At 35.6% G+C, this 24,927-nt stretch overlaps 1 protein-coding gene across 1 annotated transcript in view; it reads left to right on the top strand.

Annotated features, from left to right (window-relative positions):
* The window catches only part of LOC124640026 (nephrin-like), a 281,934-nt gene that overhangs the window by 18,508 nt on the left and 238,499 nt on the right, over positions 1–24,927 (top strand). Inside the window, exon 2 of the mRNA XM_047177607.1 lies at positions 13,185–13,215. The gene's annotated coding sequence lies outside the window, so the exon portion shown is untranslated. The remainder of the gene's footprint in view (positions 1–13,184; positions 13,216–24,927) is intronic.

The raw sequence follows: 24,927 nt of genomic DNA on the forward strand, positions 1-24,927 counted from the left end.
AATACCAAATTATAAGGAGGTACCCGGGTACCTTGTCACTCTGTTGTGAGTTTATATTATGTTTTGGTTTCCACAATACATTGTAAACAGTTGACTGGGTTAAAAGATTAAAAAATATATAATTTATAAATAGTTAAGAGCTCTCAGGAAATCACAGCCACCTACAGAGCGTAAAACATACTTTTCTTTAAATTTGAAAATGCAAAAGGTACCCGGGTACCTCGTCACTCACATAAGGGTTAAAGAGACCGTTGATATTTAAGATGTAAGCCATTTTAATATCGGCTTGCCATTGAAGACGCTTTATTGGCGAAATATGAAATTTCTAAGAGGGTCTACATCGAGGGTGTCTTTGTGAAGGGATTGGTGCAATTTTGTGTCTTATGGGATCTTAATGGTTATTTAACGTTGAGGAAATTAGGACAGTTAATTTGTGGAGTAGGTGTGTTTTCGACGATGATGTTAATATTGATGATCGATAAGATCTTTTGATATCTATTAATTTTTAACAAAAAAAGCTATTTGAATAATTAGAAAAGAAACAATAACAATTATGATTAAGAACATGGTACTACATAAAAGTTAATATTAGGTTACTTAATAACATGCAATTATCTACACGACAAAGTTGTCAAGTCCAAAACTTCAATCACACGACGGCATGATGTAACAGCGACGGAAGAATCCATTATTGTAATGACGAAATACCGCTCAAATGACAAACAACATTTTTAGCCACTGTTTACACACAATGACGACCAAGTGCCGCTCATTTCAAGTTTTAAATAAGTGAAAGTAAACCGACTGACCATTGTGTACAAGGACCATTACAAGCACTCTACAACACCTAAAACAAATAACCCATCATTTGAAGTACAGTCAGACTTCGTTATTACCATTAATCAACACACTCAAAACTTTGAATGTCAACGCTTTGGGCATATTACGTCATCACTCATACGTCATAACATATTCAAAAATTCACCGTATCATACATAATTAATTGTGAAAAAATGGCTTACCAAAAAGTGGACTGTAGATACAGTTATTCGATTTTATTCAAGCATTTTGTTCAATACTTCCGTAAATGTCGACGAAAAAGTCTGCTCCCTCGGTCTCATGGCATTTAATAATTAAAAATATCAATGAAATGTTCGCTTCGGATTGATTAAATTCTTTGTTTGGACGTATCGTAGTTTTATACTTTGTTTAAATGTTGTCCGAACGTGTTGTAGCATGTTTGATTTAACAAGGTTACATCGAACATGGGACTGACATGAGAGTGCAAAAATAAGGGACAATTTTAACTTTTTTACTACCTTTTTGTTGATATATATCATGATACTTTTCGTCGTCAATTCATCAATTCAAGAGCCTTTTTATAGCTATGAGAAATTCTAAATAAGGTTTTTTTTCCAACTCGGCTGTGCGATTTGTGATCTATTATATTAGATCGAATTGTAGCAAAAAGACCAGCAACATTTGGTCCTCTCAAGCCCAGCGAAACACCAAAATTATTCATGATTATTTATCCTCAAGACTCATAGGTGAGCGGAACCACAACAGCTGTACCTCAATAATCCACTTACAGTTTGCCAACTTTGCTAATGATGCCGAATACACGGACAGTTTCCAATCAACAACTTGCATATGCAAATAGCCTGGCTTCGCCCGGATTCTGCGTTATCCCATTTAGTTCCCATTTCGGACCAACATCCGAGCTCCTAATTGCTCGCCCTGTATTAACGATTCGAAGGGTTGAATTTGTAGGGGATAGGATTCCGTTTTGTTTGACTATCGTTTTTTGATTTGGGGGATTTTGGATTGAAAGTTTGAGATATGTGTTCCGTTTATGAATTGGTTTTGATGCATGGAAACTTCGAGAAGCTAGTCCGTGTTTGGATTTATTGTTGTACGTATTGTTAATGGTTTTGTGTTTACTTGCGTTATGTTTTTCTGCTTGAATTGGAATTCATTCGCGTCGAGGTAATTAGGTAATGTTGGTACCTAATGCTCTTAACTTTTTACAGTCTAGCTGATATTGTTGGATGGACTCATTAGACTTGGTAAAAATTAAAAGCAATAAAGAGTTCAAGGTCACAAGAAAAAGTGAGAATGCGATAAATATTTAAAAAAGCCTGAAATTCCATTGAATTACATTAATAATAAACTTCGAACGAAAAAGTCGAGGTACGATTTAATTTTCCTTCTTCGCAATCTTTTATATAATAATGCTTAAAGAGTATTAATCGTTATAAATGATTTATTAAAGAAAATATTATTTTCGTTAGATTCAAATTTAAATTGGAATGTAAGAATGATGGAGTGTTAATCAGATGACTTTATCAGAAGTTTTCTGATTCTGATTGTTAAGATATCATATCACTATAGGTAGATGAAGATGATAAAAATATACCTAGCTTTTACCAATTAAATTCTAATTTAGTATCAGTTTAATTAGTATCAAACCAGCTATTATCTACAAATTAGTAACACGTCAAAGCAAACTAATAAAGACGAGATAAATATCAACATTCTGTATAGCCTATATACCAATAAAATATTTACATACATCTGGCCAATTTAATTCTAAACTCCCTGAGGGTGTAATATATTATTCTGGAGGGGAGAGAGGAGTACAATTGGCAATAAATATGCGTTACTTTGCAATAACATACGAAATGAATGGTTATTGTTAGTGGTTGTGGTTCCATAGTTTGACTAAAAATATGGCCCAATATTTGGGTTGTGTTAAAGCCCTGTTCTTGCATTTCAAAGCTGGGTTCAGACGATTGATTTGTGCGGTTATGATTAGTTTCTATCTTTGGATCAGGTGTTTCTGTTCTGTTCAAGCGTTTTGTATTTACTTGATTAATGTGTTCTGTACATGTTTGCGATGTTCACATTTTCATTTATATCGATGATATGTTTTGTGGTTTAGATTCGTCATTTCTTTTTCTGTTCTAATTTCTGCAATGCCATTAAAGCCTTTGTCAGATTCATTTGTGTCTGTTTCTCAAATGTCCTGTTTGGACCGGCTCACGTACATAGCTTCTAAAACATCGGTTCGCCTTGATTTGATTTGATTGTTCTGTTCCACAATTGCATCGCTCGCGAACCAAACTCCTTTTTCCAAAATTCCTGCAGTTGAAATTGGTTTTCGTTTGTCAGTGGCCTACCTATGTACTATTTTAAGCTACCAATCCATTTTAATGTCCCCAACAATAACGTGCAATGACAAAGAAATAACCACGATCATGAAATAGTAATAAACTAAGAAGAAATAAGTATCATAAACAAAGCCTTTCCAAATAACTAAACAGTAACCGCAATTCCCAAAAAATATAACAAATAATAATAAAATAAAATATACTCGTACTTTTTATTTGTCCCAAAACGCTTATGACAAAATTTTATTGCCTACTTCGGAATAGTGCGAAAAAGGTCACACCTACTCCAAACAACGTTTCAAAACTATAGTTTTGCCCCAGTTCGGGAAATATATTCAAGTCGAACCCGCGGAGCTTAGCGTGATATATGTGCCTTTTAAGCTATCTATGTACAAATGATTTGTATCCTGTATTAATTTTAACATTCCCATGTTTTGTTTTGAATTTTGCCGAAGTAATTATTTTTATTCAAATTGCTACAGAATTCATCAAATCATCAGAGAGGGCTACCTCGTTCCTTGCGGACCAATTTAATTAATAAGCAAAGTTATACAATATGCTTCAAATGAATTCATTATGTAAGTCTATTGAGTGATGTGTAAATAGTTTATGCTATGTATCGTGTTTCATGTTTTATGTAGTATAACTTGCGGTTCAGTGTACATGGTCTCGCAATTGGAGCATTTGCTACGAGACATCATGATATATGGTGACATGTATTAAACTCAAGATGTTAGTTTGTGCGGCTTTGAGTCGTGCCAGCGCATTTACTTGCTTCACTGTGTTTGCATTCAGCTCGACACTACCAAATTTAATAGATGTAGCTACTGATTTTGCTATAAACAATGTTATGTACGAAACCCAAAAATAACCACCAAACGCGGAAGACAAAGTGAACAAATCCATTTTCGCAACAGCATCTCCCGAAAAACGAGAAGATAATAATTTATTATGATGTTTTGACTAAAAGCTTATGAAAGGAGGTTAATACACCTAGACATTATCTTGTCAAGAGCCCTGACAAGGAAAATTCACTTATTAATTCATCAAGATTCCTCCTAAAAACAGATGGGGGTGGCAAAATATGTATTTTTTCAGGAACTTCTTCCTTAGACACCTTCGTCAAACGAATTCACCCTCTCCCGAGATTTTTAAATGTACAGAAAATATCACACTTAATTACGGTCATTTCACGCGGACGTTTAAAGCTTGCCTAAGTAATATTTAAGGGCTTCAAAATCCCTACCTTCAGAAACGACGTTAATGTATTTTGGGAATACGCCTCTGTGGCGAAAATATTTTTTTAATTGAACACAATGTTTCCTTTTTTGTTTCCTTTTATGCCAAGAAATAAGAAACCGTATACATGAAACAGTTTTCCTAATACAACTATTCTTTGAAGACTACATACATAGAATTATTAGATCTTCTGGATCACTAATTGGGTTAGCACATCAAGGATCAGATTCTCTTAGACATAATAGGATTACTTTTGTTTTCGTCTATATTTATATTTTCAGATAATACTATAATATTATCATGAGTTATTGTACGCTCACATAAGAGCTATTCTGAAGTATACAGTACATAAACATGTAGAGAGGCGAAATTTTTCAACCGAGAATTGTATGGCCCACTCTCGCTTCTTTTGACATTCTAATAAGCCTTTTTTCTCGGTCCTTACAATTCGTAACCAGCTGATACAACATTTCCCCTTCTAGATGAGCGTTGAAATACCTATATGGATAATAAAAGTCTATTCGTGTAAAAAACACCTCGAACCGGGATGATTCACTGAGGGATACGAGTGTGGGATAAAAAGAAGTAAATGGACTGACCATTAGTTTCCATCCCTTTCCGTGGGTTTTCTTTAGTTTTATTTTATACTGGCCCGGATCGCGACCCCGGTTGTGGTTTGGTCTATTTCTGGATCGTCTGTGATATTTTGTTTTGAGTTGAAATCTTCCAATACCGCGGAAGGATGGGTAATCAATAACGGCTGTCGGGCTTGATAAATATTTACGAATCAATTTCCAATACTACAATTTTAGGCTTGATGAACACTTTGATAGGCCGTGGAGTCTAAACAATCTTATTTATCTTCAATATCATTAGGAGACAGAGGCATAAAAGGTGTCTGAAATGAGCATTCTAAAATTAGGAAATTATATTTCTGTTCAAGCTCCAGTTTTCTGGATGAAGTGTTAAAATTAATTATTGCCATTTCTATCAATTTTCTTATATCATCAGGTCTTACGCGTACAACCGTCCTGACAGTTTCATTTAATATAAAATAATTTCTTTCTCCCCAGTAAGCAATTCTGTGTCTGCTACTTGATTAATTAACTTGTTAATGTTTTTTTGGGGTTCTTGCTATTCCTTTTTGTGTTGCTTCAAGGATAAATGAAGGGATCGGATAAAATACTACTAATGTTTAGAAAGGCAACAAAATTTTATTGGGTTACGCCGGGAGTAGATTAACGCAATATCTGCCAGAGGGTTTATGTGATGTTTTTGGTGTGGTACAGTTATTAACTTTGTAAATGATTAATCTTATCTACTCGATAGAGTGGAAGTTGTAAAAATAATAGTTAAGAAGGTAGATTACGATGCAAAATTAAGGTTGAAAGGAATCAATAACCTCATGGTCTTTCTATAACTGCACCGTTCTAAAATGAATATTACAAAATTGCAGGAACTAACAATCATGAAACATAAGAACAACACAATATTCCATTCCATAACACTTAAAGCCTATAAGTGCTTTAGTATATTATTACACCAATTTGATAACCCGACCCCTATAACTTTCAATAAACCCCATTTACTTGGGCCACTTGCTTTTTCAAGCACGTTCGAGCACGCTAAAAGTACACGCTCCGTGCTATCGTCTTTATCTCATAAAGTGTCACGTTTCTTTGTACCCCCTATTATAGAATACTAGCGTTTTAAGTCTTCTAAATCATGGGCGGTAGCGTTTTTATCACAATTATTAATCTTTATTTTTGTTAAGATTTTTAGCTTTTCAGTTAGTTAGGTTCTGAACATTCATTTCAATGGCATTTTCACTCATAATAATTACCTAGGACAAATCTTCCATTGTATAATTACATTCCCTAGATACCTGGTACTTCATCCATTACATAATTGTAATATTTCTCCCTTTCCTTTGACTGTGTACTGAAACGTTTCCACTATCGTTGCTATCGTCAACTTCAATATTATCTTAGTTACAACTGTATTGATATTGTCTCGGTCTTCGGACTCAACTATCTTGCTATGATTTTATGTAGTGTTTTTATAATCAATATGTTTATTTCTACTTCATAAATTGTATCTTCTGAAAATTACGGGCTTAATAATCAGGCTTTTGCAATTTTTTATTTTATGCCCTGTCTATATTAGAACTCTAAATATTATATTCTAAGTTAAACCCTTTACGTACTATGTCCTTTGGTAACACAAATAATTATGCTGAGTTCTAGAATGTTGAACTTCTTAGATATATAAGTAGGTAAAGTAATAATAACCAAATGTCAAGGGTTACCTCGTTAACCGGTCTCATTATCAGTGATATATTCACAATTTGACGCCAAGACATTATTAATTAAGCTTTATTTATAACAAATTGGTGCCTTCCTGCGTTTGGAGATAAGTATTATAATTTTGAAGTGATTTAATGTTGAAATTGTGTCGAAGAAACGACTAGCGTGTTACTTGTTACAGAACTGATTTTGTAGACATGATTAATGTGCCCAAAAATATTCTTTAGTTTAACAAAAAAACAAACAAATAGAAGGTTTCAAAAGAAATTTCACGGTACTGTGACCTACAGTTCAGTGTTGTGAATTATATCGTACCCGGATAAAACAATTAAAGAGCTGTAACACTTGACAATCAAGCAAATGATGTTGATGAGGTGAAAATAAGAGCAGGAATGAGCAATTGAGCAGATTGTAAGATTCGTGTTAAGTAAATTGGGTAAATTAATGATCCTTGAATGTGGTTGAGTGAGCAAGCTGTTACATTTGTACGTCATTAGGCTTGATGTGTTGTGCGACTCAAATTGAATCCTTCTGAGAAATATGTCTTAGATGAATCCAATGGACGTGAGAGACCACATAATTGCTCAATTTAAAACTATGGACACATAGCCCTTCACTTTAATCACTCACGTAGTTTTAAAACCTTTAGTTGATCTATGTCTTATAAGTGCCATCATCGACTATTCTAATAGTGTAACTGAATTGTTAAGTAGTGTTCTATCAAGTATTGATTACCCATTAAGTATTTTCTTCAAATGCCACATTATTTTAATAACCTTTCAGTGTGCCCTTTAACATGTTCATTTTTCATGATTTATTGTTAAATGTCATATTTGTAACGCCCATGCTTAAAATAAAGAGGTCATTGAGTAAGGTCATTTGTGTTAACAAGATATTTTTTATTTCATTATTCACCTTTGCTTGTCTTCATCTACATACCTACCGTGGCATTAAATAAATTAATGCTTTTATTTAAGAAAAGTAATTCACTGGTATGTTGATATTAATCAATCACAGGAAGGTATTAAGCCAAAATATTGGAAGACCAACGAATGTATTCATAAATATACAGGATATTTACGCACATATCCGAATTGAAAAGCAACGAACCGAATTGATGATCTCTCATAACTTATACCACATCATTAATGTGTCTCTTTGAGTGAAAATTTTGCGGAAAATGATAAATAACTGTAGTGACGGGAGCCGAATTTTGATGGCCACCCTTTTGTATCGTATCTTGTTTCTGAGTGAGCTTATCCGTTCTTCGTATAATAGTGTGGACATTTGCCTTGTTATCTGAGAAGGGGCTCGGACCGATATCATGGCTAATGGATTTAATGGTGGCAGGACTTGATAGCTGATAAATTTTACATAAGTTTGGGTTGGATTCGTCGGATCTTTGTTGCTTTCAATTTATGAAGAGGTGAGAAGGGCTTAAGATGTCAGGTGCAGGTACTGTTCCCTAATTGGTGTTCCTTTGTTTATCTTGTGTGTTGTTATTTTTAGCATCTTTCTTCCCTACCTTTTCGGTGTTCGCACCGGAAGAGCTTATAATGATGTGTGTTACAAAGTTTGGAGATTTACCTGTCATCACGTTCCGAAGTTTCTCCTTATCTCCAGATCATTTTGATATATCAATTTTTGACGTTATTATAATGTTGGATATTTCCAGAATTACTTTTAAAATTATAACTTTTGACACGCTCTTAAATATCCTCCTTCATTATGATGTGATTTTAGTAAATAGACATACCAATTACATAATCTTCTTCGAGTTTTTTCTATCTAAGCCCTCATATCATTTTATTAGTTTTTAACATCTAATTAACCATTATCAAAAGCAACTAGTTCTCCCACTGTCACCGAAACTATAACATTAAATTTTCTTTATCCAAATAGCTACGGGTTTATAGTAGAAATATTTGTGGAATGCAAATTAATTAATTCGAACTCTCCAATCATCTGATTTACATACCAAAGCTGCGTTATCAAACATACATTTACTATGTATAACTATGAATGTGGTTATTATTGAGATTTTGATTGTATTGCTGGTTTAATGTGTTTGCCTATCGTTAGACTAAACATCATAATCAGAGGTTGTCATGTTTGGTAGATCTGTTTTATGGTTTACCAATGATTGGTTGTGTGTAGGGCTGCCATCTCGAATTTCGCCAAACCCGGACAAACATTTAAAAAACCCGGACATTTGGCGTAAATCGCATTTTTCCCCCGAACTTTACTATTAACATATACTTAAATTCAATGAGGTGCTTCCTTACATGAAAAGTGTCCGGGTTTTCCCCGGACACTTCTTGAAACCCCGACGAGACGACTGAAACCCTGACGGCCCCCGGACGGCCTCCAAACGAGGACAAATCCGGGGAAACCCGGACGGATGGCAGCCCTAGTTGTGTGCAACTCATTAGCAATTTGCCTTTTCATCAAGTTTTACTGCAATTTTATGGACGGATTTTTAATACTTTTTACTATTAACACTATCTTGAAATTGTGGATTTTCTGATATTATGGGCACATTAGAAAAGATTGAACCGTTTTTTCGTTGGAAGCTGTAATTTTTTCTTAGATTCCGTCGAACTATAACATGAAAGCCTAAATATTATGCCATAACATTTATAAGTCGAAGACACTCTGGTCCTCAGGTTAGACTGGAAGCCAACTCCAATGGTTGGAAATGGCAAGGCAGATTGATGAACTTTGTTACTCTGTGCTTATTTTAAAAAACATAAAATGCAAATATTTGCTAACGTTACTTTTTATTTAGATATTTACATAGAGAATCACTGAAAAAGATCCCTCTGTGGTTACAAAATTGTTTTCAGCTTCGAAGAATAAAAACTGTAATGTCACAGTCAGACGCAAAGATAGATTAACTGTCACTTTTATTACTTTGTACTGTTATTTTTCATTCGTCAAAGTAAGTAAAATACTGAAGAGCGTGTATTAAACCCATGTCTGTATTTAGCTTTGGAAGAATGTAATTTTTATTTTGTTAATGAAATGTTAAGAATTTTAGTTCACTTGTCGGTCACCTGTCTTGAAAATTGGGCAACCAGACAGAAAATTCTTAATTACTAACTATTACTAACTAGCTCCCATCAGTGGTTCTACCTGTGTCCTATGGACACTACCTACTATGTGTACCTAGATAAAAAGTAGCTTATGACCTACCTCATTAAATGGATAAATGGGCTAACCCCTATGAACGAAAGTATTTTTTCTGAGATAAGCACCTTCAAGCAAACAAACTCTTCAGCTTTAACTACCATTATAGATTCGTGCACCAAACCAATTTATCTGTCTGTACCAAATATTCCTCTCCGAATATCTTTTATTAAAATATCTTGCACCGACCCGCGGCATGTCACGCCTCAAAAGGCGACTTACGGCGTCCCATAGACTAATCTGACCGTTATCTTCAGAGGTCTACAACAGACCTCTCAGAGGGCATTATCAGTCCCTCCGGCCCTCCATTCAGGGCTCTAAGGCACTCCAATGCTTTGTCCATTATGAAAATTTTCTCCCCAGTTAATATTTTTTTTATGAAGTCGCGTGGGAAGGAATATTTTAGTTAGGAAAGTGTTGAATTACTTAATTAAGGTATTGAGGTATCAGGTGGTCGTTTTTTTGTTTTTTCTTTCTTTGTGAAGATCTGCGGAAGTTTTTGTGAGGTATTGTTAAGGATGAGAATTGAATTGTTAAGTTTTTTGAGGGTTGGTTCCTGTTTGTTGTGCTAATTAGTCTATCGTAGCTTGATGCGAAAATGCGGACGTTATAGGTCAAAAAGAAAACTTCACATCTGTTATTTTTCAACAAGTCCTTTGTAATTTCCGCCAGTTTCCTTATCCATTATTATTATAGTTATGTTAAGATATTTTTTGTTCAGCCACAAAACCCAACCACACGACCATTCCCTAACAAATGCTTGCAATAAAGACGCACCCTTAATTAAACTAGAGTGACAGTTCTAGGGAATAAGGATAATAATATCCCTCGAGGCAGGACAATTACTTATAACCCTCAGAATTTCTAGTTATTAACCCAGAAAACGAGAGCCCATATACATAATTGTATCAAATTAAAAAGAGTTAGCCGTCACCCCCTTTAATTTAGTCGCATTGACCTACAGGCGGTTTTTACAGGGTTGACAGGCAAAAAATGGTAAAAGCTAGTATGTTAGAAATTTTGGGAAAAGGATAATGAATGTGAGTTTGAAAACTATACTGGCTCTAGGAATTATTTCCTTGTAGTATTAGGGGAAGCTTTGCTTCAGTATCGAGCATTTTCTAAAGCGCTTTTAACATTGTTACAAATCATTAAATGAATTTTAATTTCTGGTAGCAGTGATCTTAACATTGTTTTCGGTCTATGTAGATTTCAGCACCACTATTTAAACACAACTGCAAAGAAAAAATAAATAAGGCTCTCTTTAAAAGAGGAAACAGAATCTAAAAAACAGCAAACAAACTAAAAACCCCTACAAATTATATGTATCACATTAAAAACCGGCGCGAATAGGGTTACCACACTTGGCCCCTTTAATTACACGCATTGACCCGCCTCTTTGCGCGAACTTCTCGACGCCCTCACTTCACACTTTTGTGAGACTCATAATAGGGCTGGCTTAAATCATTTTCCGTGGCGAATTAAAAAGTATGTTTGTAAGTTGTATTTAGAATATGTTCTTATTTTGAATTTTGACAGACATTTGGAATAGTAATATTGTTTTTTATTGGAGTTTGATTTTGGAATAGCGTTCCTTTTAGAATAACATTTTGTGGTCATAAGCAATTGATACAAAGAATTATTACTATGACGATAATCGAACCAATTTGAGATGACAGTATATGGCTGGTTATCGTTACAGTTTAATGGTGCGATTTCTTATTTATGTGTAAATTCGTTCATTTCGCTTAATTTCTTATTTATGATTCTTTTCTGGTAGTGATTATACAAGTGTGCTCAAATATCTCGACCAGACTACCGACCTTTGTTTGTTGGGGTTTCCCGACCCCAAAAAGCAATATACATATTTCGTTATTTAGACATTAATTATAACACCAAATGCCAAAAGCCACGATATAATAACAAGATCAAATAAAATCAAAAACACGAAACACCCGACATTTTTATGACTAATTTAAAATGTTAATTAAAAATTTACATCAAAAGATAAAAAGTTCACGTTACAAAATTAAAAATCAAATTCTGTAAAACAAAATTAATTCAGTGTCAGTATGGAGGAACAATATATAAATTTTATTCGACGCACGAACACACATGAAATTAAACAAAGTTTAGCGGTATTAGCATTGTTGAACAAAGTCTGTTAATTAAAAAATAACAATTTCAGTAATGTTATTGACTTTTTAAATTCAAACACCGTTTTGTGAATGAACGGATTCCTCCGAAGTTTTAAAATAACCCTTTCACGGGGCTCGGGTTTAATTTGTTGGAATTAGTACGTTATGTACACGTGTGGAGGAAAATGTTGGCGTTTTTTGCTTGCTTTTCTAAAATAATTTATTATTGACAATATTAAGTACGGTTATACTTTGTGTTATTTGACAAATAAATCTTATTATAAATAATGAAATGGATGGAGAAGCCGAAAATAGACCTCAGTGGCGTGCACTTGGAGAGTCCAGCAGTGGACTGCGATAGGCTGATGATGATGATGATGATGATAAATAATGAATAGGTACGATGAACATATGCAGAAAGAATATCTAGAATTTTTAAACGGATAAAAAAAATGCACAGCGTGTTCGAATATGGAACTTTTTTTTCGTTGGTTTTTGACGTAAAAACCAGCCACCTGTGCTTTTAAGATAAAAAAGGTTTTAGACTATCCTATTTAAATAGAATAATAAAAGCGTTGTTTATTTAATTACTTATTAAAATAAAAGTTTAACTATTAGCATGTCTGGTTTGTAAAATATGTTTAAAATTATAATGAATGGAATTTTTAGATATAAAATCTCGTTATATAATTCGGCTCGTATTCACATTTTGTAAAACGAAGCATTTTATTTTGTTCGTACTTATTGTTATTTTAACTGCTTTTTTAAATATTCACCTCAACATGTTTAATCCGTTTTTAATTTCTTAACAGTTTATTATCGTTTACTTTTTCATAATTATGCAAGTAATTAAATTATTTTTATGCCTCTATCTGTCATTCGAATAAATATTTATTCCGATGTGACAGCTATCAATTAGGTCTTTTAATGCTATTTAGATTGTTTTGCGTCGGCAGTAAATTATAAGAGATCAGTCTATAAATCTGAAATGGTATATTTGCGACTTTTTGCCAATTTATGTCTAAGATCACGATTTTATTATGTGTGATAACAATAATTTTATTAAAAAAATACCTTTGAAAGAACAGTAAAAGAAAAAATATTTTGTCCATAATATAACAGAGTATTGTTTTTTGTTTCAGAATCCTGTTCAAAACAATAGGAACAAAGGATGTAAGTAAGACTTATTTAGACAAAATAAAAGCCAGGAATTCCTTCAAACGTATGATGCTTACCTTTTTAAACGAACCATACTATTGGCCAGACCAAGGAAAAGAAATTAGTTCAGGTGGGCCCCCTCATCCGCTTCGCCGGTCAACCGTTCAATTGAATGAATTGAATGAATCGAACGAATCGTTCCCTCGATCGGGTACGCGAATTCGATAGTTAACGACAACATTCCATTTAACAGTCGGTCAACCCTACATCGGATTAAGCAGTCCTAATTTAGAGCCTATTCCTTTGAGATTAAGGTCCGCTATTTTGGCGACACTTTTTTTCGGGGGCAACGTTAAAATTGTTTCCAAAGGGAGTTTTGTGATGACTAAAGAATTGATTAGTCACAATGTTTTATTACTTTATTGGAAAATTCCAATTGTTTTTCGGTCTTTTTTAGGGAAAGTTGCTTGTTGGGTGGTAAATACTTGTTTTTTTAAGGCCACTGGGTCCCCTGCGGAGGAACACCGAAGCCGACCAATTTTGTACATTGAACAGTATGCCTTTTCTTAAATTCCTTTTTACTTTGTTCGGAGCGCTTTGTTTTTTAGGTCGAAAGAAATTAATGTGAAAGGGAAGACCATTTTTTAGTACTTTAGTAGCGGATAAGTAACTTTTATTTTATTGCTGAAATTACTAGATGAATACTAAAGCTTATCTACACGATAAATCACATAAATAACTACGAAGAAGATGAACTTTGACCTATCAAAAAAATGAGATGTTATCTAGGTAAAAATAAGCTGTTCTCAAGACATGGTAATATCTGAAATTGACAAGCTTCTACGCAGTCTCAATATGTTTTTCACGGCACTTGATTTTCAATTGTTTCTTGTAAGATCACGTAGGCAATATTCGGTGACATACTTGAAGTCTTACTGTCGGAAAATCTAGTATCATCATTATCCTCCGAGCCTTTTCCCAAACTATGTTGGGGTCGGCTTCCAGTCTAACCGGATTCAGCTGAGTACCAGTGCTTTACAAGAAGCGACTGCCTATCTGACCTCCTCAACCTAGTTACCCGGGCAACCCTAAATCTAGTTTCATGAAGTACAAGAATTTGTTTTCAATATTTAAAAGAAAGACAAATAAGCGTCATAGAGGTGTTCAAATTTTATTGATGGCACCTATTGAAACAGATATACAAAAAACTGATCATAAAATATAAATATCAACTGCTTCTTTTCTCTCTCACTGTTGGAAATAGAGCTACACTTAGGACTTTTCAATCCACCATTTTCCAGCACCTATCGTAGTGCTAAATAGTCTTCACTACGTGAGAAATTTATGTATATTAAAAAAATATTTTAGTGGCACAAAACAGAGTTGTTAATTTGTAGGTATAATGTCATCATTAGGTTGGTTCCAAAGTCAATTAGAACATGTTCAGTAATTACTTTATATCGTTTTTTGATAAAAAGTTACTAGATGACATTGACGTGATGTTTAGAGTACCCATGCGTTTTTTTTATTTGAAGTTATAAGAATAAAATTCATATATTATCAGGGCATCTAAAGGAGACGGCACGAACGTTAAATAATACATTTGCATATAAATTGTATGGAAAGGGACTGATGTCTACATAATTGCTATTTTCATAACTATTTAGCGTTTTTAAATAAAAATGGCGTCGAAAATTTAAAGAGTTTGATGAATTGCGTCTGATGAAGTCTTTTTGAGTAAAGCGAAGTCAATTAAGTTGGGCGTATACGAAAATGTTTTTGTTAGTGTGTTAATCAGTACTTAAATAGTTTACTATTGGAAATCTGACAATAGTTTTATCTAACAAAGCCTTTGCAAGGTTTTTCATTAATTAAAAGAAGTTTTGATCAAGTAAAAGAAAGAAAAGTATAATTGAATATGTAAATTATAAAAAAAATGTGTATTGAAACAAAACATTCAATTATGCAATTTGTAATCAGAATGTTGAACTTGATAACAAAACATAATTCTGACAGCCATGCCACCAAAAACTGCCTTCAAAATCTATTTAACATCAAAAATGACGTATCAACAATCTACATAAACGTCGTAGTTTACCTTACAAGCCATTATACGTCAAAACCGCGTAATATCAATGTCTCATCACGGTGTTGGAGAGAAAATTGCGCTCCAACGTCACTCAAAAGCAAAGTGCTTCAAAGGGCAACATTTTAGCGTCAAAATAAATTTACCCTTGAAAAGGGGTAATTCTATATTTTCTGGAGAATGGAACAAATTCTCCTTTCTCAGTTTAAAAGCTCTTACTTGTGATATTTTGGAGTTTGAATTTTAATAGGGTGTTTAATTGATGATCTGATGATGTTTATTGGATTCTCGCCACAGAGTGTCTTTGGTTAGCACGTGTGCCTAGAATTTTCAGCTGTTTTAAGTGTTTTGGTGAACTTTTGTGACTTAGTTTTGTGTTTGTGTGTTGTCTTTGTGTTTGTTACCAGTGGTGTGTTGTTATTTCGGTAACTAACCAGTTTTTTACTAGCATAATGGATCAAAATAAACCCCCCGATCCCGATCCTCCCGACATCTCTGCATATGCTCCACTTTCCCCCAACTATCCGCTATCCCAACTCGCTGATGTTGCTTGCAGCATCGCGGACTCCCAGACCCTATCAACCTCGAATACCAGGAAACGCTCCGGAGATGATGCCAACATTGGCGTGTCAACCCCGCCATCGAAACAACAAAGAAACCTAGTTGGCCGCAGCAGGTACTCTGCTACTGATAAGGCACCTTTTATCGTTCATGTCTCTCGATTGGAGCCCCAGCCTAACGCCGGTACCTCTCTACACCCTGTTACTTTCGGAATATTCCTACAAAAACATAACATTACTAATGTTGTCCGTGATGGTGTTAAAAAAGTTGGTAGGAACCGTGTGTCTGTAGAGTTTAAATCCCCTCAGGATGCAAACTCATTTATTATCAACAGCATTTTACATAAGAACTGCTATGTTGCCTCTATCCCCACTTTTAATATAACTAGGATGGGAGTTGTGACTGGTGTTCCCACAGATTTAAATGAAGAGGAAGCCCAAAAATACTTACAGGTCCCTTCAGGTTGTGGTGAAATCCTGAAAGTTCGTCGCATAAGCAGGAAAGTAGTTATTGATGGAGTGACTGTATTCAAGGCAACAGAGACATGTGTACTTACCTTTGATGGCCAAGTATTACCTCAAAGAGTATTTTGCTGTTACACCTCCCTTCCGGTTCAGCAATATGTTTATCCCACCATCCAGTGCCGTAAGTGCTGCAGGTTTGGTCATGTGGAACTAGTGTGTCGGTCCAAGCCTCGCTGCAGTAAGTGCGGCCATGATCACCCTGGTGATGGTTGCAGCACTTCTGAGGCGGAGGCATTCTGTGTGCTCTGCTCAGGGAATCATTTTGCAAATAGCAAATCATGCCCGGAGTTGGGTAGACAGAAGGCCATTAAGACGGTTATGGCTGAGAAGTCCCTTTCATATGCTGAAGCTAGCAAATCTGTCCCACTTGCTTCTCGCAATTATGCTAATGCTGCAAAAGCTATTCCCGTCCCCACTCAGTCATACCGCAAAACTGTTTTCCTTAAGCCAAAGACCCATGCCCCTCTATCTCCCTCTTATGATAAAGCTGCCCATCAGCAGATTATTAACTCCCCTGCACCTTCACAGCCTGATGGCTGCGCTCTGAATAACCCATTCATTGATAGTAATGTTTCCTCAATAATAGATATACTTATTAAACTTCTTTCTACAATTCTATTCACCAATAATACCCAATTACCGTCCAACGTTGCCTACCAACTAACTAACCTTTTATCAAATATTAGAAATGGCGCCTCGCCAAGTATTCCTTCAATGGAATGTGAGGAGCGTGTGGCATAAAAAGCACGACCTCATATTCCTCCTCAACAAATTCAAGCCTCTGGCTTGCTCTGTAGCTGAGACTTGGCTCACCCCGAGTCTCAGTTTTAATATACCACTATTTAATATTCTCAGATGTGACAGATCTGATGGCTATGGAGGGTCGGCTCTCCTTGTTAATAATCGTGTCCCCCTCTCCACCTTGACTCTTCCGGTTCTGGATGGTGATATGAATATAGTTGCGTGTAGAATTGAGGGTATCACTGTTTTATCCGTGTATATTTCCCATCCTCAGCGTAGGTTTTTAACCACCATTAGGGACATTTTGAATAACATAGTGGGACCTGTGCTCGTCATGGGTGACTTCAACTGTCACCACTTTAGATGGGGTTCCAATCGTTGTGATTCGTTTGGGGAAGGTTTAGTAGAAATCTTGGATGATTTAGACCTTTGCATCTTAAATGATGGTAGCCCTACTCGTAGATCCCTTCCAGGACAGCAAAAGAGTTGTGTAGACCTCACATTCTGTTCAGTAGAGTTGGCGGCATCAATTCATTGGGAATGTACTACTCTGACGCATGGTAGCGACCATTATCCCATTGTTGTAACTTTAATTAATAAAACTTATTTAGAGAAAACGTCTCCTCCACTATTGAAGTACAACTTGTCCAAACCTGATTGGTCGAGGTTTGCATCTTTACTGGAGGAGAAAATTAGTATGCTTCCAAATTTAACTTCAAGTTTTCAAGATTCTTCTGGTCACTGCCATGCTAAGAGCTGCTACGATGGCTTTATCTCGGCCATTACCTCAAGCGCAGACTCTACCTTTCCGTTGCGCAACTGTGCCAGAAATAAAATCCCGTCACCCCCGTGGTGGGATCAAGAATGCACATCGGTTATTAAAGAAAGAAAAGAGGCCGAAAAACAGTACAATGATGCGATGAATAGCGACAATCTTATACGGTACAGACGAGTGTTAGCTCAATCTCGGCGGCTTCTTCGCAAGAAGAAACGCCGCGGTTGGGTTAAGTTTTGCACTTCTCTATCCCCTTCCACTCCCATTTCAGCAGTTTGGAAGAGCATTAATCGTTTCAGGCGAGGCTGCTCCCCATCTATCTCTTCCCCTATCTCGAGAGAAACTGCTGAATCCTTTTTTGACAAAATAGCTCCAGCCTATGTTCCTTCTTCCTCAGAACTTCTGCTCCCGCCTGTAAATATTGTGGATGATCCTATGAATGAACCATTTTCGTTAGAGGAACTTGATACGGTATTACGTCATGTTAGGGATTCCGCCCCAGGCATAGACGGCATACCGTACTCATTTGCAGTTCATTTTGGTTTTGAAGCAAAAAAATATTTTTTAGGAATAATAAATTATTGCTATCAATTTGGTTGGGTTCCTGAACAGTGGAAAGCTCAGATAGTAATTCCCCTTTTGAAGCCCGGCAAGACTGCTGATGATCCGAATGGCCTTAGACCAATTGCTTTGTCCTCAGTGTTGGCCAAAATATTGGAACATTTAATTAAAAATAGACTTGAGTGGTTGGTGGAGTCTAGGGACCTACTGCCGAGTAGTCAGTTTGGCTTTAGAAAGGGGCTTAGCACCATGGACAGTGTGGCAATTTTGGTTACTGATATCCGTACAGCCTTTTCCAAAAATGAATCCGCTGTAGCCACTTTCCTTGACATCTCTTCCGCATACGACAGCGTCCTTCTTCCAGTTCTCAGGCAAAAATTGCAACAGCTGAGGATTCCGGGTAAGATGGTACAATGTATATGCGCACTCCTCATGTCTCGCTCTTTGATGCTCAGAGTACAGGGGGAGGTATTTGAGGTGAGACAGACGTGGAAGGGCCTTCCCCAAGGCTCAGTTCTAAGCCCCCTACTATACAACCTGTATACAGCAGACATTGGCTCCTGCCTTAATGCTGACTGCCACCTTTTACAATACGCTGACGATCTAGTGTTGTATGTAGTTAATCCATCTATTACGGACGCTGCCTCATCTCTCTGTCTCTCCCTGGACTCTCTGCACACATGGCTTTTGGACCATGGTCTCTCGTTATCCGCCCCAAAAAGCTCGGTAGTGATTTTTTCCCGAAAACGACTGATCCCTCAGGTCTCAGTTAACATTCAAGGACAAGATATTCCCATAGGTAACAAATCAAAATTTTTAGGCGTTTTCTTAGACTCAAAATTATCCGGGATTCACCACTTTAATTATTTGATCAAAAGATGCGAAAGAGCAATCTCTATCCTAAAAGCTCTCGCTGGTGTCTGGTGGGGGGCCCATCCCTTCACTATGAAACTGGTCTACAATGCCTTAGTCCGCAGTATCCTGGACTATGGGTCACACTTGGTGATTCCAAGCAACAAAGGTGCCTTGGCCGGTTTAGATAGGATTCAGTCTCAATGCCTTCGAATCATCTCAGGTTGCATGAAGTCGTCGCCTATTAACGCCTTGCAGGTCGAATGCGCTGAACCTCCATTAGACCTGAGACGTCAGTACCTCGCTTCCCGTTTCCTATCCAGGGTTATTCCCAAGTCATCTCACCCCCTCATCCCAAAACTCAGAGAGCTTGACACTCTTTGTCACAGCTCCAAATATTGGGAACACAAAGAAATTCCCCTATTCCTAAAAGCATATCGGTTTTTTCAAAATTTAGAATCCCCCATTGCTCCACATCCCAGACTTCCTTTATTTAATTACCCTTATGAAGTACTTTGCTTCACCCCTAAAATATTCTATAACATTGGCATATCCAAAAACTCCCCATCTGCAAATTCGGCCTTTAATGCGGTTTTGGGTGAACGATGGATTGGGTTTCAAAAGTTCTACACGGATGCTTCCAAATCAAATGGTGGCTGTACTGGAGCCGCGGTTTACTATCAGAATTCTAAAATAATTTTGAAATTCAGATGTCCGAAGGAGTCTTCTGTATTTACAGGCGAGTGTGTGGCACTATTGGAAGCTTGTCGTTTTATAGAGTCCCATGAGATCAGCTATGGAGTTATCTTTACTGACTCCCTTAGCTGTCTCCAAGCCATATCCCAGAATCCCTTTAGAACTAAACTCCATTGTCCTATTGTCCTGGATATTAAAAAGTCCCTTTTCTCCTGCACTAGGCAAGAGAAAGAAGTACACTTAGTCTGGATCCCTAGCCACTGCGGTATAGCGGGCAATGAATGTGCCGATGCATTGGCCAAAGATGCGTGTTCATCTGAGTCCGCTGACCTTGCACACTTCTCCCTTCAAGGGCATGACCTGCTAAACCTCCCTAAATTGAGTCTTGAGACCTCGTGGCAGGAATGGTGGAACATCTCAGGCAAAAGGAAGGGTAGTTCTTATTTCGCCATTCAACCGGTTGTAAAACCAAAACCGTGGTTTTCTAATTTCAAAAAATACCCTAAACGGGTAATTTCAGTCATGTGCAGAATTCGGTTAGGTCACTGCTGTACACCGGTCTTTCTGCGCAAAATTCGGGTGCAGGATTCATCCCTCTGCGAGTGTGGACTGGATGAAGGTACCCTGGACCATATATTTTTTGACTGTCCTATCAACTCATCCTTTGATTTATATGGTCGTCTCCACAAACTTAAAATTCCTCTCCCGACTAACTTCCGTTCCCTCCTATCCCACTCCTGTCCAGAACTGCTCCAGATGCTGTTGATGTTTATTAATCAAAACAATATTAAATTATAAATTGTGGCCTATATTTAGGCCACAGTTTGTATGGTTGTGGTATATATTATATGTTATGTGTTACTAACATTTTGTTGTTGTTTTTATATATGTAAATATATTTCTGTTTGTTTCAGTGCCGTCCTACTAACACATTAAGTTACACAAGATCGGCCACAGCACCATCTTAAGTCAATATATATATATATTTTTTTTTTTTTAATTTATTTTAATTAAAAGCACTTCTTGCTTCTCATCCCACTTGTCATTGGCAGAATCGTCGAAATTGACATCGACACGGATTGCCATATACAAAAATAGAATAGAATAGATGATGTTTATTTTTTCTTAACTCTTTTGATAATTCCTTCTTTCTTTATTAGGTTCTAGATTTCTACTGATATCTGGCAACAATTCAATAAAATAAAAAAATATTTAAGTTTGTATTTTAAATTATTCGAATTAGCTACAAACAAAATGATAAAAAACTAAAAAGTCGCTATTACATTATTTTTTTTAATCAAATTAGTTCTAGCATGCAACGGGTTTTATTTTTGTTTCTAGCACTATCAGATATGTGATACACATTAATCCACATATGTATACCTACTATTATAACATGTAGGTATATGTATTTTTTTCCTAAAATTAGATCGACTTTGGTAATAAAATATTTAGAACGTATAGTAATTCCAGTTGTAAATGTCAGGACGGAAATAAACTGGCGCCAGGTACTTCGTTAACATGATGTTTTCTGATTTATTATCGACACAATAATCAGGATCTTAGTGGGATCTTTGAAATAAGATACCTTCATGGTATACATAATTATAATAACTTGTAATTTTTTGTGAGCCTTATTGATATACATATAATAAATTATAGAATAGATAGATAAATGTGTCAAAGTATTATATTTCTTTTTGTCTTTCGTAAATTACCAGTTTTTAGAGCACTATGCACTATGGCGGATTTTCCGGAAAAAACCAAGACATATAACCCGTCCCGCGTACGAGTCGAGTGGTGTCGCGCGGAAAATCCGCCAGTGTGAAAAAGCTGTTATGGTCCGAATTGTTCTTATAGAGAATAGTGACAAAACCATAATAATAAGTGCACCACACTATTTAAATTTTATCTCTCTTCTTAGTATTAACACACATAATCCAATCTAATTTCATCCGGATTTAATTACAAGTTATCGCTCAAGACCAAATGAGGCCGCCATGACACTTTTCATTACGAAATTGGCCACTCTACTTAAATGTTTTTTTGTTGTCATATACACGACAAGGGATTTAATTACATAATGTAAAAATGCTTTAAAAATAATGATAACGATTAAAATGCCATTAAACATTTTCTAATTTTGAATGCAAGGGAAACTAGGGCGGTATTAATAGCTGTATGTTTTGGTATGGAAAATAGGGTGACGGACAAATGTTTGATTTTGAAATGTCTTTGTGTTAGTAATGTTACAAAAATTAAAACGCAATCTTATGATATCAATTCAATTGGTAGCAAATTCATTAAGTATTATGAATTAAGTATTTTCCAAATAACATTAAAAAGGACTCAAATTATTTCATAACAGAAAAAAGCATTTTTACGTTACGATTCGAATTGTGGGAATAAATACATAAGATTGCGATATTTTTAGTGAATTCAGTATGCTAATTACTAGTTGATTTAAACATGTTGAAAGCCATAAAGATAAACCATACATTTGACACAGGCAGGACTATTGTAGCCAATAAGCCTGATATAGTGGTGATAGATCGATTAGCGCGCTGCGCGATGATAATCGATGTCGCCGTGCCGCATGACGAGAACCTCGTGAAAGCAGAGAAAGAGAAACAAATAAAGTATCTCGACTTAGCGCACGAGGTTGTCGCCATGTGGAGTGTCGACAAGGCTGTTATTGTGCCGATTGTCGTTACGGCCAATGGTTTAATAGCCAAGAGCCTCGACGAACACCTCAGGAGGCTCTCGTTGGGCGGCTGGATCAAGGGACTGATTCAGAAGGCAGTACTCCTTGATACGGCACGTATTGTGAGGAGGTTTCTGTCTCTGGGACCCTAACCACCGGTACCTTGGACCCTGTGCCCGATATCGGTGGCAACCTATTTTTTATATTTATATTTTTAAATGTTTTTTATTTTTATATTTAATATTTAAAAATGTAATAAATATGTGCAAGAATAAATAAATAAAAAAAAAACATACATTTTAATACTTGAAACCAAATAAAATAATAAAACAAAAGACTGAGACAGATTTTATAATCACGGACACACATTAAAATGCGCTCACAGTCACACACACACAATGACAAAATCGCACACACATACATAAACATGTCAGTAGCATTCAGTAGGCTAAAATAACAAGTCATTTGGTTATTTACTCGATGTTCCGAGGTTAATACTACTACTCATCTCAACTTATTTTTTGTATCAATTTTATATTTATTTTTCTTAGAATCGAGTCAAGGTTGTCAAGGCCGGATTCCGGTTGACGACCTACCATTAAATTTTTATTAAAAAATGTCGTTAGCAGGTGAGAAACAGGCTCTTTTAAGACGATATTCATTAATGAAAATTTTTATTATTGCTATTGGAAATATTAATAAAACTAACGTGACTAATGACGTATTTTGCTAAATGAACGTTAAAATATTTCTGCAAAATAATACTGGTTAGTTGGTATTGGTAAAAATAATATTCTTGCTAATGAATTAAATATGAATAAACTGTCACAAAGTTTCTTAAAAATCTCAAAGTTTTCTGACAGTTCTTTGCTTGAAACTTTTCAAAGGTCATTGAAATAACTTTTATTTACTCGTATAAATTTCTTACAATAAGGCATTTTTCGTACATTTTTTATTATTAACTGACCAAGTGATCACCAATGCACATATTTCAATACTATTTCAATTCCACCATGTTGTAACCATTTAACTAATTCTAATCTAAGATCCCTCGTGTTTTACGACAACTGGCACCATAGACACGAAATATTGGCCATTTTGAAATAGTTTTATCTATTTTATGATCTCGAATGATACCGTCAAAGATAGGATTATGTTAATACTAGCTGCCTTATCTATGAGTTAACATTAACTTTGCATGTGTTATGATGTTCGATTATGTTCAACTCTGGTAGTGTATGGGCGCCTGGTACTTTGGTGTATTATATGTACTTTAGTGGCGATTTTAACGTTCATTTGAATCAGAACTATAATTTCAAGAAAGGTTTTTTTTTTGTTTAATTTTGCTTTTACAACGTCCAGTTTTCTATAACCTAGGAAAATATTTTGAAACTATAAAATATTACACTTAATATTTTTATAATATTGTCAGCATCAGGTCACTAAACAGATCACTTCAAATCCTTTTATAATTTATGACGATATCAAATTCATAATTACTGAACAGGTGCATACAAAGGCTGTATCATGTAGCTAACGAGTAAGAATGCTTGTTGCAACATGCTGTGACAAGCCCAACAATAGTCTCTCTCAAACAGCAGGAGATATGTTCAAAGCTGTGTTTGTAGCAAAGGAAGAAATATCCACCACCCACGTTTTTAATTAGTGAACAAAGTTCACGCTGCGCTCCTTAAAGAACTTAAGGAAATAAATACAGTATTTGGTCATTTGATTACTGAATAGGCATTTGGTTGATGGCAATGATGAATGTGATGAAGATTGGAATTTATGAAAAGGTGACTGAGATAAAGAACTTGATTTTGCACTTATGGTTATTGACATGTGACATTTGATTTTAGTAATAGCAGCAACAAACGAGACTGCCGATCAAAATCTAAAGAGCAATATTAACACACGAGTAACAATTTCTTTGAATTCGAGTGAAAATCATTCAGAATAACATCTAGTATAATTCTACCTATTTCTCATAAAACTTATTGATATCAACACGAGCGCAACGGAAGAAGCTTATTCTAGAGAAAATATGAGCTACATGCTTTTTATACTGAGACAGCCAATCCCCCGAGATGTAGGAGGGAATATCATTCATGTTTTTTATTCAATCGGCAGAATAATAATGTTATGAAGACATGTAATCCTTGCCAAAAGGACGGAGAAATCTTGGAACAAATACGAAACTATATAATTATGGAGGATACTGGTTATT

Source organism: Helicoverpa zea, chromosome 20 (genome assembly GCF_022581195.2).
Source record: "Helicoverpa zea isolate HzStark_Cry1AcR chromosome 20, ilHelZeax1.1, whole genome shotgun sequence".
In the NCBI taxonomy this organism is placed as follows: domain Eukaryota; kingdom Metazoa; phylum Arthropoda; class Insecta; order Lepidoptera; family Noctuidae; genus Helicoverpa; species Helicoverpa zea.